Source organism: Ranitomeya imitator, chromosome 1 (genome assembly GCF_032444005.1).
Source record: "Ranitomeya imitator isolate aRanImi1 chromosome 1, aRanImi1.pri, whole genome shotgun sequence".
NCBI lineage: Eukaryota > Metazoa > Chordata > Amphibia > Anura > Dendrobatidae > Ranitomeya > Ranitomeya imitator.
The window spans coordinates 18,089,528-18,105,291 of record NC_091282.1 but is presented as its reverse complement, the minus strand read 5'-3'; positions in this window follow the sequence as shown (position 1 = coordinate 18,105,291).

The window sequence follows — 15,764 nt, the reverse complement described above, 5'->3', positions numbered from 1 at the left end:
CAGTAAAGAATCCGCGTCTGTTATTATGCTTAAACCTTCTTTCCTCCAGACGTAGAGGATGCCCCCATGTCCCTGTCTCAGGTCTATGATTAAAAAGATCATCAGAAAGGTCCTTGTACTGTCCCCTCATGTATTTATACATTAAAATTAGATCACCCCTTAGTCTTCGTTTTTCCAAACTAAATAGCCCCCAGTGTAATAACCTATCTTGGTATTGCAGACCCCCCAGTCCTCTAATAACCTTGGTCGCTCTTCTCTGCACCCGCTCCAGTTCAGCTATGTCTTTCTTATACACCGGAGACCAGAACTGTGCACAGTATTCTAAGTGTAGTCGAACTAGTGACTTGTATAGAGGTAAAATTATATTCTCCTCATGAGCATCTATGCCTCTTTTAATGCATCCCATTATTTTATTTGCCTTTGTAGCAGCTGCCTGACACTGACCACTGAATATGAGTTTGTCATCCACCCATACACCCAGGTCTTTTTCATTGATGGTTTTGCCCAGAGTTTTAGAATTAAGCACGTAGTTATACATATTATTACTTCTACCCAAGTGCACAACCTTTTGTTTATCCCCATTAAAGCTCATTTGCCATTTATCAGCCCAAGCTTCTAGTTTACATAAATCATCCTGTAATATAAAATTGTCCTCCTCTGTATTGGTTACCCTGCAGAGTTTAGTGTCATCTGCAAATATTGAAATTCTGCTCTGTATGCCCCCTACAAGATCATTAATAAATATGTTAAAAAGAAGAGGGCCCAATACTGACCCCTGTGGTACCCCACTGCTAACCGCTACCCAGTCCGAGTGTGCTCCATTAATAACCACCCTTTGTTTCCTATCCCTGAGCCAGCTCTCAACCCACTTACACATATTTTCCCCTATCCCCATTATTCTCATTTTATGTATCAACCTTTTGTGTGGCACCGTATCAAAAGCTTTTGAAAAGTCCATATACACTACATCCACTGGGTTTCTTTGGTCCAGTCCGGAACTTACCTCTTCACAGCTGATCAAATTAGTCTGACATGAACGGTCCCTAGTAAACCCGTGCTGATACTGGGTCATGAGGTTATTCCTCTTCAGATACTCCAGTATAGCATCCCTTAGAATGCCCAAACGCGACATGCCGTCCAATCTCAATTCCTGCCAATTCTACATTGAAAAAGTATAATGGCGCTCCTTCACTTCCAAGCTCCAAACAGTGGTTTACCCCCACATATGGGGTATTGGCGTATTCAGGAGAAATCGCCCAACAACTTTTGTTGTCTAATTTCTCCTGTTACCCTTGTGAAAATAAGAATTTGTGGGCGAAAATATCATTTTTGTGTAAACATGCGATTTTTTATTTTCACGGCTCTACGTTATAAACTTCTGTGAAGCTCTTGGGGGTTCAAAGTGCTCACCGCACATCTAGATAAGTTCCTTAAGGGGTCTAGTTTACAAAATGGTGTCACTTGTGGGGGGTTTCCACTGTTTAGGTACATTAGGGGCTCTCTAAACGTGACATGGCGTCCGATCTCAATTCCAGCCAATTCTGCATTGAAAAAGTCAAACGGCGCTCCTTCACTTCCAAGTTCTGCGGTGCGCCCAAAAAGTGGTTTACCCCCACATATGGGGTTTTGGCGTATTCAGGAGAAATTGCATAACAAAATTTATGGTTACATTTTTGTTTTTACACTTGTGAAAATAAAAAAAATGGTTCTGAATTAAAATGTTTGCAAAAAAAAGTTAAATGTTCATTTTTTCCTTCCACATTGTTTCAGTTCCTGTGAAGCACGTAAAGGGTTAATAAACTTCTTGAATGTGGTTTTGAGAACCTTGATGGGTGTAGTTTTTAGAATGGTGTCACACTTCGTTATTTTCTATCATATAGACCCCTCAAAATGACTTCAAATGAGATGTGGTCCCTAAAAAAAAAAGGTGTTGTAAAAATGAGAAATTGCTGGTCAACTTTTAACCCTTATAACTCCCTAACAAAAAAATTTTGTTTCCAAAATTGTGCTGATGTAAAGTAGACATGTGGGAAATGTTATTTATTAACTATTTTTCGTGACATATCTCTCTGATTTAAGGGCATAAAAATACAAAGTTTGAAAATTGCAACATTTTAAAAATTTTCGCCATATTTCCATTTTTTTAATAAATAATCACAAGGAATATCGAAGAAATGTTACCACTAACATAAAGTACAATATGTCACGAAAAAACAGTCTCAGAATCAGCGGGATCCGTTGAAGCGTTCCAGAGTTATAACCTCATAAAGTGACAGTGGTCAGAATTGCAAAAATTGGCTCGGTCATTAAGTACCAAATTGGCTCTGTCACTAAGGGGTTAATAATGATACATCATCCTCATTGAGTGCGTTTTGTATGTCTCGAAAGTGCTCCCTCGCCCTAACTTTAAGGGGCCTAGATGTGAGACCCACATATAGTTTGGGACATGTGCAGGACGCTAGGTAGACTACCCCTATGGTGTTGCACGTAATGTGCTGTGTGATGGTGAATGTTTTCTTACCGTCACTAGATTCAAATTTGGTTGCCCGTCGCATATTTGGACAGGCTATACATTCACCACAGGGGTAACAGCCCCATTTGGGACCTTTGGAGGTGAAGGTTCTTCCCAATTGTGCGCCTTGATAATAACTATGGACGAGTTGGTCCTTTCTGTTAGGTGATCGGCGAAAGGTGATTGATGGTTGTGGAGGAAGATACTTGACGAGGGTACGGTCAGTTGTGAGAATAGGCCAATATTTTTGCAAGATCTCTTTCATCTTAAACCATTTGCCATTGGATGCAGAGATGAATCTCACATTAGATTCCGCTGTGGCTTTTTTTACGCGGCTGCAACAAATCTGAATGCTTAGCCTCCTTGGCCTTCCTAAATCCCCTTTTTATGCTTCTTTGGAATAGCCTCGCTCCTCAAACCTGGTTGTAAGATCTTCAGACTGTTTTTGGAAGGACACGTCATCTGAGCAAATTCTTCTTGCTCTCAAGAATTGCCCCGTAGGGATTCCATTTATGACAGGCCTGGGGTGCGATGATGTGGCATGAAGGAGGGTATTCACAGCTGTCTCCTTTCGGTGTACATCAGTTTGTTGAGTTCTTCCTTTTCCTCCTGTAATCTGAATGTCTAACAAGTCAATACTGGTCTGACTATGCTTACAGGTTAGTTTGATATTTGATATTGTCATTTAGAATCCTCACAAAATCCAGGAGGTCCCGCTCTGGACCCTGCCAGATGACCAAGATGTCATCTATGTAGCGGGTCCAGAACAGGACCCCCTCAATGTGTGCTACTGGTTTGGAAAAGAAAATACTCCTTTCCCACATGCCCAAAAATAAGTTTGCATATGATGATGCAAAGGCCGCCCCCATCGCGGTGCCTTGCTTTTGTAAATATATGCTTTCCTTACAAATAAAGAAGTTATGTTCCAAGGCAAACGTTAACAGGGAGATGAGAAAATCTATGAAATCCGGTTCATGTTCAGTCACGGCCAAAAAAGTCCTCACCGCCCGTATACCATCCCGATGGTGGATTGACGTATATAATGATTCCACATCCATCGACATAAACCACATGTCTTCATCCCATGAGATCCCTTCAATTTTTCTCAGGACGTCACTCGTGTCTTTGGCATACGAGGGGAGATCTGATACCAACGGTTTCAAATGGAAGTCCAAAAATTTAGATACGGTTTCACAAAGGTTGCCGTTGCCTGAGACGATTGGTTGCCTGGGTGGAACAGTGTGGGTTCTTGGGAATTTTAGGGATGAATTAGATACAAGACATTCTGGGATATTGTGGAATTGGATGATTTTGGAGGTCCTTGGTAATTAGGCCCTTATAGAATGCTTCATCTAAGATGCTTTGTAATTCTTGCTGATATTTAGATGAGGGATTGAATGTTAATCTCTTATAGCACGTTTCATCCCGCAACTGCCTAAAGGCTTCCCTCTCATACATGTGGGTTGGCCAGACCACTACATTCCCCCCTTTATCAGCGGGCTTAATTACAACCGCCTTTATATTTTTAAGCTCCTTTAATGCTGTCCTATGGGTCCTGGATAGGTTGTGACTGGAGGTGGATACCCCAATTTTCTCAAATTCTTTAGTAACCAATCTGACAAACATTTCTATATCGGAATAGAGATTGAGGGGCGGGAACTTTTTTGGAATGGGGAGAGGAAATTTACCTGCATTTGCTTTATCATTTGGTGGTTGCTGTTCACCCTCTAATTCTTCCAGAATGGCTATAGTTCGTAAATGAGCATCAGTCCAATCTTCTCCCGCTGGTTTATCATGCAATTTTTTGAGCACCAGCTTGCGAGCAAAAAGTTGCAGATCTTTTATTGCTAAAAAAGATTGAAGTGTGAGGCGGGAGGAAAAGACAGACCTAGGCTTAGGACTTCTAATTGTGCTACCGTTAGTTCACAGTTAGATAAATTAATCACCTGTAGCTTAGAGGTTGAAGGGCCTCCATTGTGCCTCCCATATTTTCTAGGAGTATCGTTCCTCCTTCTATAATTGGTTTTGCGAAGATTGTATAGACGCTTATGAGTTTGAGGATATGGATGAAAGTGAGGACGAGCGAGACACATTAGATCGGCCAATCTACTACACATCTTATTAAAGAATACATGAAAACTTATTATTTTGTGATCACTATTCCCCAAGTGACCCCCAACCCTTATATTTGCTATGCGGTCTGGTCTGTTGGTTAATATTAGGTCTAGCAGTGCCCCCCTTCTTGTTGGGTCCTGAACCAGTTGTGAAAGGTAATTGTCTCTCATAGTTGTCAGACACCGATTACCTTTCCTGGAACTGCAGGTTTCTGTTCCCCAATCTATTTCCGGGTAGTTGAAGTCCCCCATAATAATGACTTCTTGAGTCGCAGCTTCATCTATTTGCTTTATGAGGATATTCTCCATTTCTTCCATTATTTTGGGAGATTTATAACAAACCCCTATCAGTAATTTATTTTTTTTTCCCCTCCCCTTATCTCCACCCACAGGGACTCTACATTTTCATTAGATTCACCTATATTATCGCGCCGGCATGGCTCTCATCCAGCCACGTTTCAGATATCCCCACCATGCCATATTTATGCTCCAACAACACATTCTAATTCGTCCATTTTGTTGGCGAGGTTTCAGGCATCAGTATACATACATTTTATGTATCTCTCTGTACCTCTATTCTTTCTTAAATTATTAACTGTTCTAACCCCACCTCCAATGCCACCTCCATCTTCCTTATTTGTGCCCAGGTCTCTATCTGCACTATCTTCCCCTCCTATAAAATGAATACCTTCCCCCCAATCCCTAGTTTAAACACTCCTCCAACCTTCTAGCCATTTTCTCCCCCAGCACAGCACGTCCATAGCGTAGAACCTGTAGCCAACTGAGAAGTTGGCCTAGTTCTGCAGGAACCCAAACCCCTCCTTCCTACACCAATTCTTGAGCCACTTATTAACCGCCCAAATCTCCTAATTCTGGCGTTTCAAATTTTTTCTCTCGCTACGCTGTTTAGCGATCAGGTTAATCCTTTTTTTATTGATCGGGCGCTTCTGAACGCGGCGATACCAAATATGTGTAGGTTTGATTTTTTTTTTAATTGTAATTGTTTTATTTTGAAAGGGGGGTGATTTAAACTTTTATATTTTTTTTATTTTTTCCATATTTTTTAAAACATTTTTTTAAACTTTTGCCATGCTTCAATAGCCTCCATGGGAGGCTAGAAGCTGGCACAACTGGATCGGCTCTGCTACATAGCAGGTGGATAGTCGGACGTGTTGAGGCATGGAATTTCAGAGGATGGGGATATTCGGAAGAAATCTTGGAGGCGGTTGTGTGAGGAACGAATAAGTGTGGAGGAGAGTTTGAGATCTTGGGAGGATCGGAGATTACGTGAGGGAAGATATTGGGAGATTAGTTCAGAGATATAGGGAGGGTTGTGGATGGCTTTGTAGATCAGTGTTAGTATTATGAACTTGATTCGTTGGGGAATTGGGAGCCAATGGAGGGATTTTCAGAGGGAAGAAGCAGGGGAGTAGCGAGGAGAGAGGTGGATTAGCCGGGCAGCAGAGTTGAGGACAGACTGGAGTGGTGCAAGAGAGTTAGCGGGGAGGCCACAGAGGAGGGTGTTGCAGTAGTCGAGGCGGGAGATGATGAGGGCATGCACAAGAGTTTTGGTAGATTGTGGGCTGAGGAAGGAATGGATTCTAACAATATTTTTGAGTTGGAGGCGACAGGAGGTGGCAAGAGTTTCGATGTGCGGTTTGAAGGACAGGGCAGAGTCGAGAGTTACACCGAGGCAGCGGATTTCAGGTGCGGGAGAGAGCGTGATGCCGTTTACCATAATAGATAGGTCAGGTAGCGGGGGATACATAAGATGGGGGAAAGATGATGAGTTCGGTTTTGTCTACATTGAGTTTTAGGAAGCGAGAGGTGAAGAAGGAGGATATGGCTGACAGACACTTCGGGATTCTGGACAGCAGAGAGGTGACATCTGGGCCAGAGAGGTAGATCTGAGTGTCGTCCGCATACAGGTGGTACTGGAAGCCATGGGACTTTATGAGTTGTCCTAGGCCAAGAGTATAGATGGAAAAAAGTAGGGGCCCTAGGACAGAGCCTTGAGGGACTCCAACAGAGAGAGGGCGGGATGAGGAGGTGGTGTGGGAGTGGGAAACACTAAATGTGCGGTCGGAAAGGTATGAGGCGATCCAGGACAGGGCAAGGTCTTTGATGCCAAGGGAAGAAAGAATCTGTAGCAGTAGGCAGTGATCGACTGTGTCGAAAGCAGAGGACAGGTCAAGAAGGAGGAGGATGGAGAACTGTCTGTTAGCTTTGGCTGTGAGTAAGTCATTAGTAATTTTTGTCAGGGCAGTTTCGGTGGAGTGGTGGGGTCGGAAGCCAGATTGGAGGTTGTCAAGGAGAGAGATGAGAGGTGGGAGGAAAGTTGAGCGTGGACATGCTGCTCAAGGAGTTTTTACACTAATAAGTGAACCTAATGGTATATACCAACGTAAGGCAAATCATAGATATCCACCGAAAAACAACTGCCCACAATGCTGGTTACAATATAACAAACTTTATTATTATCACATAAACGACTGATAAAACCACATACATAAAGAAATGGGTAAAGTACAGGAGAAAAAACCTGGTGGGTATGGCTACTAGGAAAACAGTGGACTAAGCATAAAGTCACTCAATAATAAAAAATCTATAAAGATATATCTATACATATAGAGAAAAAGAGATAGAGATAAATATGGGAAAAGCGGGCAGCGGCCATCAGGCAATATATAAATATAAAGTGCATTCATGTAGTAATTACGTAAATTATATAATGCTAAGACATAAAATATCATACACCTGAGTTCGGCTGCCCGCCGTACCCAATAGAAATAGCGAGCAGAGTCCACATATAATGAATATTTAGCAAGTGCCTACCAAATACATACCAGGAGCCAGGGACCCACCACACCCAACGCACGTTTCGCTATAAACAATCTTCGTCCTTGTTGCATCAAGGAGTTTTGAAGCAAATGGGAGCAGTGATATGGGGCGGTAGCTGGGCATAGCAGTTGGGTCAATGTTAGTTTTTTTGAGGATGGGTGTGATGGTAGCATGTTTGAAGGCAGAGGGGAAGGTGCCAGAAGATAGCGATAGGTTGAAGAGATGGGTTAGGGCTGGAATGAGCATGTTAGTGAGGTTGGGAAGCAGGTGGGAGGGGATGGGGTCAAGCGATTTGGAAAAGCGGCGAGTAAGCTCTCCAGATAATGGGAAGGTCCGTAACGACAACAACCTGTGGTGAAAAAAAGGGTTTCCAACAACTAAACTCAAAAATAAGCCATTTTTATTTGATAAAGACATAAGAAAACTTATAAAATCAATATATGCCGAATACCCAGATGGAGAACAAAAAAGGACACTGAAATGAACCAAGATACAGTTTAGAAAATAATATCCAATATCACAGTGCAAAAATAAAGATTATTAAAACACTGCTCAGGGAAAAAAAATCTGTATATAAATTGTATTAATATATACCGTATAAAGTGGTGAGAAAATCTAAGTGTAAGGCCGGGATAACACTACAGCGAAATACGGCCGAGTCTCGCAGGTTAAAACCAAGCATGGTGGCGCAGTGGTTAGCACTGCAGCCTTGCAGCGCTGGGGTCCTAGGTTCTAATCCCACCCAGGACAACATCTGCAAAGAGTTTGTATGTTCTCTCCGTGTTTGCGTGGGTTTCCTCCTGGCACTCCGGTTTCCTCCCACATTCCAAAGACATACTGATAGGGATTCTAGATTGTGAGCCCCTTCGGGGACAGCGATGATAATGTGTGCAAAACTGTAAAGCGCTGCGGAATATGTTAGCGCTATATAAAAAAATAAAGATTCTTATTATTATTAAGCTGGGCAGCGGCACTCCGGAGCGGAGCGTGCAGCCGCATAGCAATACATAGAGCCGCACGCTTCGCTCCGGAGTGTCGGTGCCAGAGCTTGGTTTTAACCTGCGAGACTCGGCCGTATCTCGCTGTAGTGTGATCCCGGCCTAAGGCATAAATATGCTCAGAGCACCAATGGGAGATTCAGGTAACCGGAGTAGAGAGTCGGTAGAGAACTTGGCAGTAAAAAAAAATTTTTGGGAAGAAAAAAAAGTCCATTTATTGACATCCAGGAAACATATTTGTTAAACGTTTTCGGTCCCTGAATGGACCTTCATCAGAACTATATTTGGTCCAGATGGTGGTAAACATATACAAATATAAAAAGAAAAACTAAAGAAAAAAGATATTAGATGCTGCAATTAGATGCTGCAAAAAGAAAATGAGAACACGTTTCTGTATACTTCAAACATGTCAAAGTACATTACAAAAATTGGCTGGTGACATGGAAACCATATTCAAGGACGAGATCACCCAGCTGGGTGATCTGTACAGAAACTTTATCTGTGAAATAAAATTACATTTATTCGATTAATGATGTGGCAATAAGGAAATCAGGAGATAAAGCTGAATATATCGCTAAATATATCATTTGTAAAGACTATACGTGCACCGTGGGTGAGACGCTTAGAGAGGTACAGAGAGTCCAGTAAGACCTGGTTCAGGGAAATATTCACAGGAGGATTCTATATTCCACTCTGTAGTGACACTTCCATGAAATTGGACGCCTAAGGAGTTAGAATTGTATACCAATTAGTTTCACAACATATTGTTCAGCTGCACATTATGTAAGAATAGTAAAAACTGTCCATATGGTGGTACTTGAGATACATCACAATTTCGTACATGATGCCAAGTATTTCATGGTAGGAAATGAAGAAAAATTGGGATATATGATGAAATACAGTGTGGCTTGTAAATCCAAGTTATAATTAGGCATGATGGAGTAAACCCCCAGATTATGCCATAAGGTACTTTCTTTCATTAGAATTGGTATAGAGGGATACCTAATAATGGTTTTGTGGCCATCTGTATGTTCAATTTTTATTATTATTTATGTAGCACCATTGATTCCATGGTGCTTTACATGAGAAGGGGTTACATACAAGTTACAGATATCACTTACAAACTAACAATGACAGACTGGTACAGAGGGGCGAGGACCCTGCCCTTGCAGACTTACAATTTGGACAGAGACAACATTTTTCTAATTTTGGTTATAGACATTACCACAATAAATTTTAAACAAAGCAATTTAGATTCAGTTGATGTTCAGACTTTCAGCTTTCATTTGAGGGTATCCACATTAAAATTGGATGAAGGGTTTAGGAGTTTCAGCTCCTTAGCATGCGCCATCCTGTTTTTAAAGGGACCAAAAGTAATTGGACAATTGACTCCAAGGCTATTTCATGGACGGGTGTGGGCAATCCCTTCATTATGTCATTCTCGATTAAGCAGATAAAAGGTTTGGAGTTGATTTGAGGTGCGGTGCTGCATTTGGAAGGTTTTGCTGTGAAGTAAACATGCGGTCAAAGGAGCTCTCCATGCAGGTGAAACAAGCCATCCTTAAGCTGCAAAAACAGAAAAAAACTCATCCGAGAAATTGCTACATTATTAGGAGTGGCAAAATCTACAGTTTGGTGCATCCTGAGAAAGAGAGAAAGCACTGGTGAACTCATCAATGCAAAAAGACCTGGGCGCCCACGGAAGACAACAATGGTGTTAGGACTGGCGGAACGCACCAAGTAAGATGATATAGATGCGTTCGCAGTCCGGGGTCCACCGTGCAGGCGAAACCCGCTGCTAGTGAATGACAGACTATATGGCGGTACTAAAAGTATAAACACGTGGGTTAAACCTCACCCAACGTGAAGAAAGCGATCCTGTTAAGTCACAGGAACGCGGTACCGCACATAGAGCGCGGTACCGCACATAGAGTGCGAGCAAGTAGTCAGCGAACTTAACCCCGAAAGGGATTGAAGTCCGATTAGACCCTTGCTGGCACAACACCGCAACTGGGTGTGTAATGAACCTTATTAGTAATAAATGAGCACAAGAGTGCGTGCGATGCCGCACTGACGGACGCCACTAACCACCCAGGCTTGGGTATGGAAAGCGCAAGGCAACCGCACGGCGCCGTACTGGCAGGCACAGCTATAGGACGACGTGATGTGTGTAACATACAGATGGATAGTCGGGCGCTAGAGAGCTACCATCATCCGCGAGCAGTCAACAACTCTAGGGAGGGATACTTAGTAGCTTTCATCCATCAACATACATCCATCTACACACACACATAATAATTGTACACTAGCGCATGGCCGTGCGGTCATGCGCAGTTTATATAATTGCAGGACAGGAAGTGGCCACAGAAACTTTGCCCTTCCAAGACCTGCCAAGAGGACCAATGGAATGCGCTGCAGAGCCTGAGCACATGACCCTCGATCTCCAACGGGAGATCTTGCCCTGGGCATGCTCAGTGTGCGCAAATAAGGACTTAGTCCCAGAGAAGTCCGCTCGTTGCTGACCAGCACTGACTTTAATGGCAGGAGCTGAAGAAGCAGCAGTAACTCTCTGTACAGAGCGAGACCGAGCAAGACGCTGGGACTGACGTCCCTGCTGAGCAGACTCCACTGCGGCTGGATAGGAATGGGAGACCGCAGCGGAGACGGCCCGAGATTCCCCCTGTGCAGAAGTGGGAACTCGAGACCTAACAAATGGTGGATGATCGCAGAATAATCTCCATGGTGAAGAGAAACCCCTTCACAACAGCCAACCAAGTGAACAACACTCTCCAGGAGGTCGGCGTATCAATATCCAAATCTACCATAAAGAGAAGACTGCAGGAAAGTAAATACAGAGGGTTCACTGCACGGTGCAGCCACTCATAAGCATCAAGAATAAAATGGCTAGACTGGACTTTGCTAAAAAACATCCAAAAAAGCCATCACAGTTCGGGAAGAACATTATTTGGACAGATTAAACCAAGATCAACCTCTACCAGAATGATGGAAAGAGAAAAGTATGGCGAAGGCGCGGTACAGCTCAGGATCCAAAGCATACCACATCATCTGTAAAACACAGCGGAGGCAGTGTGATGGCGCGGGCATGCATGGCTGCCAGTGGCACTGTGTCACTAGTGTTTATTGATGAAGTGACACAGGACAGAAGCAGCCGAATGACTTCTGAGGTATTCAGAGACATACTGTGTGCTGAGATCCAGCCAAATGCAGCCAAACTGATTGGTCGTCGTTTCATACTACAGATGGACAATGACCCAAAACATAAAGCCAAAGCAACCCAGGAGTTTATTAAAGCAAAGAAGTGGAATATTCTTGAATGGTCAAGTCAGTCACCTGATCTCAACCCAATTGAGCAGCATTTCACTTGTTAAAAACTAAACTTCAGACAGAAATGCCCACAAACAAACAGCAACTGAAAACCACCGCAGTGAAGGCCTGGCAGAGCATCAAAAAGGAGGAAACACAGCGTCTGGTGATGTCCATGAGTTCAAGACTTCAGGCAGTCATTGCCAGCAAAGGGTTTTCAACCAAGTACTAAAAATGAACATTTTATTTAAAATTATTGAATCTGTCCAATTTGCTTTTGGTCCCTTTCAAAACAGGGTGGCACATGTTAAGGAGCTGAAACGCCTAAACCCTTCATCCAATTTTAATGTGGATACCCTCAAATGAAAGCTGAAAGTCTGAATTTCAACTGCATCTGAATTGTTTTGTTTAAAATTCATTGTGGTAATGTCTATAACCAAAATTAGAAAAATGTTGTCTCTGTCCAAATATATATGGACCTAACTGTACATTCTACAGGATTATGGGGAAGGAGACAATAGGTTGAGAGTTGCAGAAGCTCCGATGTTGGTGAGGGGGTAGCTTCGGTAGTGATGAGGAGGCAGCGGGGTCAGTGCAAGCTGTAGGCTTTCCTGAAGAGGGGGGTTTTCAGGTTCCATCTGAAGGATCCAAATGTGTTTGATAGTCGGACGTGTTGGGGCAAAGAATTCCAGAAGATGGGGGATATTCGGGAGAAGTCTTGGAGGCGGTTGGATGAGCGAGTGTGGAGGAGAGAAGGAGGTCTTGGGAGGACCGGAGATCACGTGAGGGAGTAATATGGGATCTTGCTGGGCAGAGTTATCGGTCGCGGCGTCTGCATTTCCAGAAAGTTAAACCCACAAATGGTTCCAAAAAAATCCCTGTAGACAGCCAGAGAGTGAACCTCCAGGAATGCGGCACCGTCGTCTGTGATGTACAGGGCTCTGCTCTGGTGGCTGTGCATCTGGGTGATGGGCCGCGGGCCAGGTGGCTGGATATTTTTCTCAGGGTCGTCTGGGTGGTGTAGGATCGACGCTGGGCCAGGGAAAGTTCATTGATGGTGATACTGAAAACCTTCCCCATCTCTGTCAGCAGCAATATCTGCTTCTCCGCCTCCACGCCCATCAGTGAGATCTTCAAGTTCATAGATAAGTGAAAGGTCATCTTGCAGACTGGCTTTCTGGAGGACTGGGTGTATATCTCCACGCAGTCACACCGTCTGGAGACCTCCTCGTTGTCAAGAACCTCTCGAGAGGCGAGGATGTACAGATACCTGTTGTAGAAGGCATCGCTCTTCGAGTTATATGTGAAATCTTTTACGTCCTGGCACAGCGGCAAGTGCTGCAGGTAGTGTCCACTGGTGACGGTGGAGGTGGTAGAGGGCCCCCGTGTAGTACAGGACAAACAGTTTGTCCACCATCGCGAGGAAGCGCTGGAAGCCACAGGGGCTGATGGGTGACACGATCCGACCACACAGGCGCTGGCGACTGGAAAAATGATGGAAGAACATCCCCTTTGTGTAGTGCAGGATGACCTGTCTCCTCCAGTCTGCGGCCTCCGTCTCGCACGGTCGGATCTTCTGGTACAGGCTCCTCCAGGATCTCCAGCTGTTACACACCTGGTGCAGAAAGTGACACGTCTCCCCAAGGAGCATCACGTCCCGGACCGAGAGGAAGGAGATAATGTGTTGCACCAGCTCCGGGGGGAGGTCTTGCACGGTGACGTTCCTTTCTCCGGGATTCGGCGGTCGCTCCAGACATTGTTGCTTTACCTATAAACTCAAAAAAGGAACCAGTATAAAGTGCCAGTATACCATAAAAATAACTTTTATTAAATAACAAAAAATTAAAAACACAGTAGTTTAAACAAGGATGAACCGCTAAGAAGCGGGGGCAACCACACGTACACAGGTCAATATTGTTCTATGCTAATGCCTATTTAAATTAGCCAAAATACCATAAGTCCTTAAATATACACACTGTGCAGGCATAACGCCTTATAACTAACAGTAGTAGCGGTATAATAGGACAACAATGGGTGAATATTTACCAAGCGGCACTTACATGAAAATGGTGTCTCGGTATGTGGCGTCCCCGCCGCCCCAACGCACGTTTCGCTTCTTCGTCAGGAGGCGTGTGTTGGGGAGGGGTGAGGCTGATTATAATGTGTGACTGGCCAATCCGCTGTGAGCATTGGGAAGGTGTGTGTAAATGTTAACAGCTGACGTGAGGTAGCTAATACGCAAGTTCCGGACTCCAATTGCGCATGCGCGGCCGACGGCGCTCGTCACTGAGACGCATAGACCAGCGGCCGTGGAGCGCAAGCTAACATGGGCCGTCTGAAAGACGGCGCATGCGCAAGTCTCCCAATGGCCACCAGTATATGCGTCGGAGAGCGGGTCAGCCTTCGCAAGCGCTGAGTAGGAACACACCGAAGGAAATGTTAAGTATAAAGGTAACTATGAAAAATAATGGTATTGTACGTGCATTACATATAATATAAAATAAAAGACTTGGTGACATTTGTAAAGTGTATATGTGCCTCCATGATAATGAGAGCAACCACGTATAATATAAAACTTGGTGACACAAATAAAGTGTATATGTGCCTCCATAATAATGAGAACAACACAGAGTACAAAGTTGTGCAGTTATGTACATACAATGCATTCATAAAAGACTGGCCATTGCCAAAAACGGCATTATACAAATACTCTAAGGCCACATATTAAAATCCTACGTGAAATGCTGCACAGTAAAGTGCAATGTGCTTTGAGAAATATATATATTAATATAAATAACAAAAAAAAACCTAACAATATACTAACTTTATATAAATTCAAAAAATACAAAAAACTAGAAAACCATAATGCACCATAATAGGAACACCATTATCCATATTACATACAGCACATATATATGTGCTCATTATCCTTCTCATGGAGTACATAGTCCCATTTCCTTACATCGCAGAATTATATGTCCATTGAGTCTGTTCACACTTGAAAGTAGTCACACGTGAAGAGCAGGCTAGAAAAGATGGTATTTCCGAACACCCCACAGATGAGCCAAGCCTTAAACTCATAGCATCACTAGTAGTAAGGATAATGATGTAAGCTAAAATAGATAACACGTATTAATAACAGAAAAAACATAAACAGATAAAAACAATGCTAAACATACCCTACACAGAGCCCACCCTCCCCTACCCTAATACAAAGATACCAATTCAGAGAAATGAACTAAACCCAAAGTTCTCATTAAGACCCAGAGGGGCAACTGTTTGCAGACGGTAGATCCACCGACTTTCTATTTGTGCAAGCCTTTTAAATAGGTTCTCACCTCTTTGACCCATCGAAACCTGGTCGATGGCCCTCAAAATGAGCTTACTGGAATCCGAGTTGTGAAATTCTTTAAAATGTTTGGGCAGGGTTTTTAAAGGTTCGTCGCGGCACGAATTTTTAGATTTATCAATGTCTCTAATATGCTCCCTAACCCTAATCTTGAACTCCCTCGTAGTCATGCCTATGTATATTTTCATACACGGACACTGGGCATAGTATATCACCCCAGTAGATGAGCAGGTAAGTCTATGAAAAGTCCTGAAAGTACGTGTCCCATCTGAGTTGCAAAAATCTCTACATTTTGTTAAATTTCTACATGCCTTGCATAATCCGCACGGAAAAAAGCCTTGAGAGAACACCGGGGCCGCAGGATTAATTTGCTTAGGGTTAGGGGCATAATGTTTTTCCACTAGAAAATCCCGTAAGTTTTTACTCCTTTTAGCTGTGATCAGTGGTTTTGTTGGAATAAATTTGAGTAAAATAGGATCTGTTTCCAACACTTTCCATTGTTTGTTCACAATGTCTGTAAATTGATTCCATTGGCTATTGTACGCTGTAATCAGCCTAACCTGTTGGGGCTCTCCACTCTGTTGTATTGGTGGCTTGTATAGTAATGCATTCCTAGAGGCACCTCT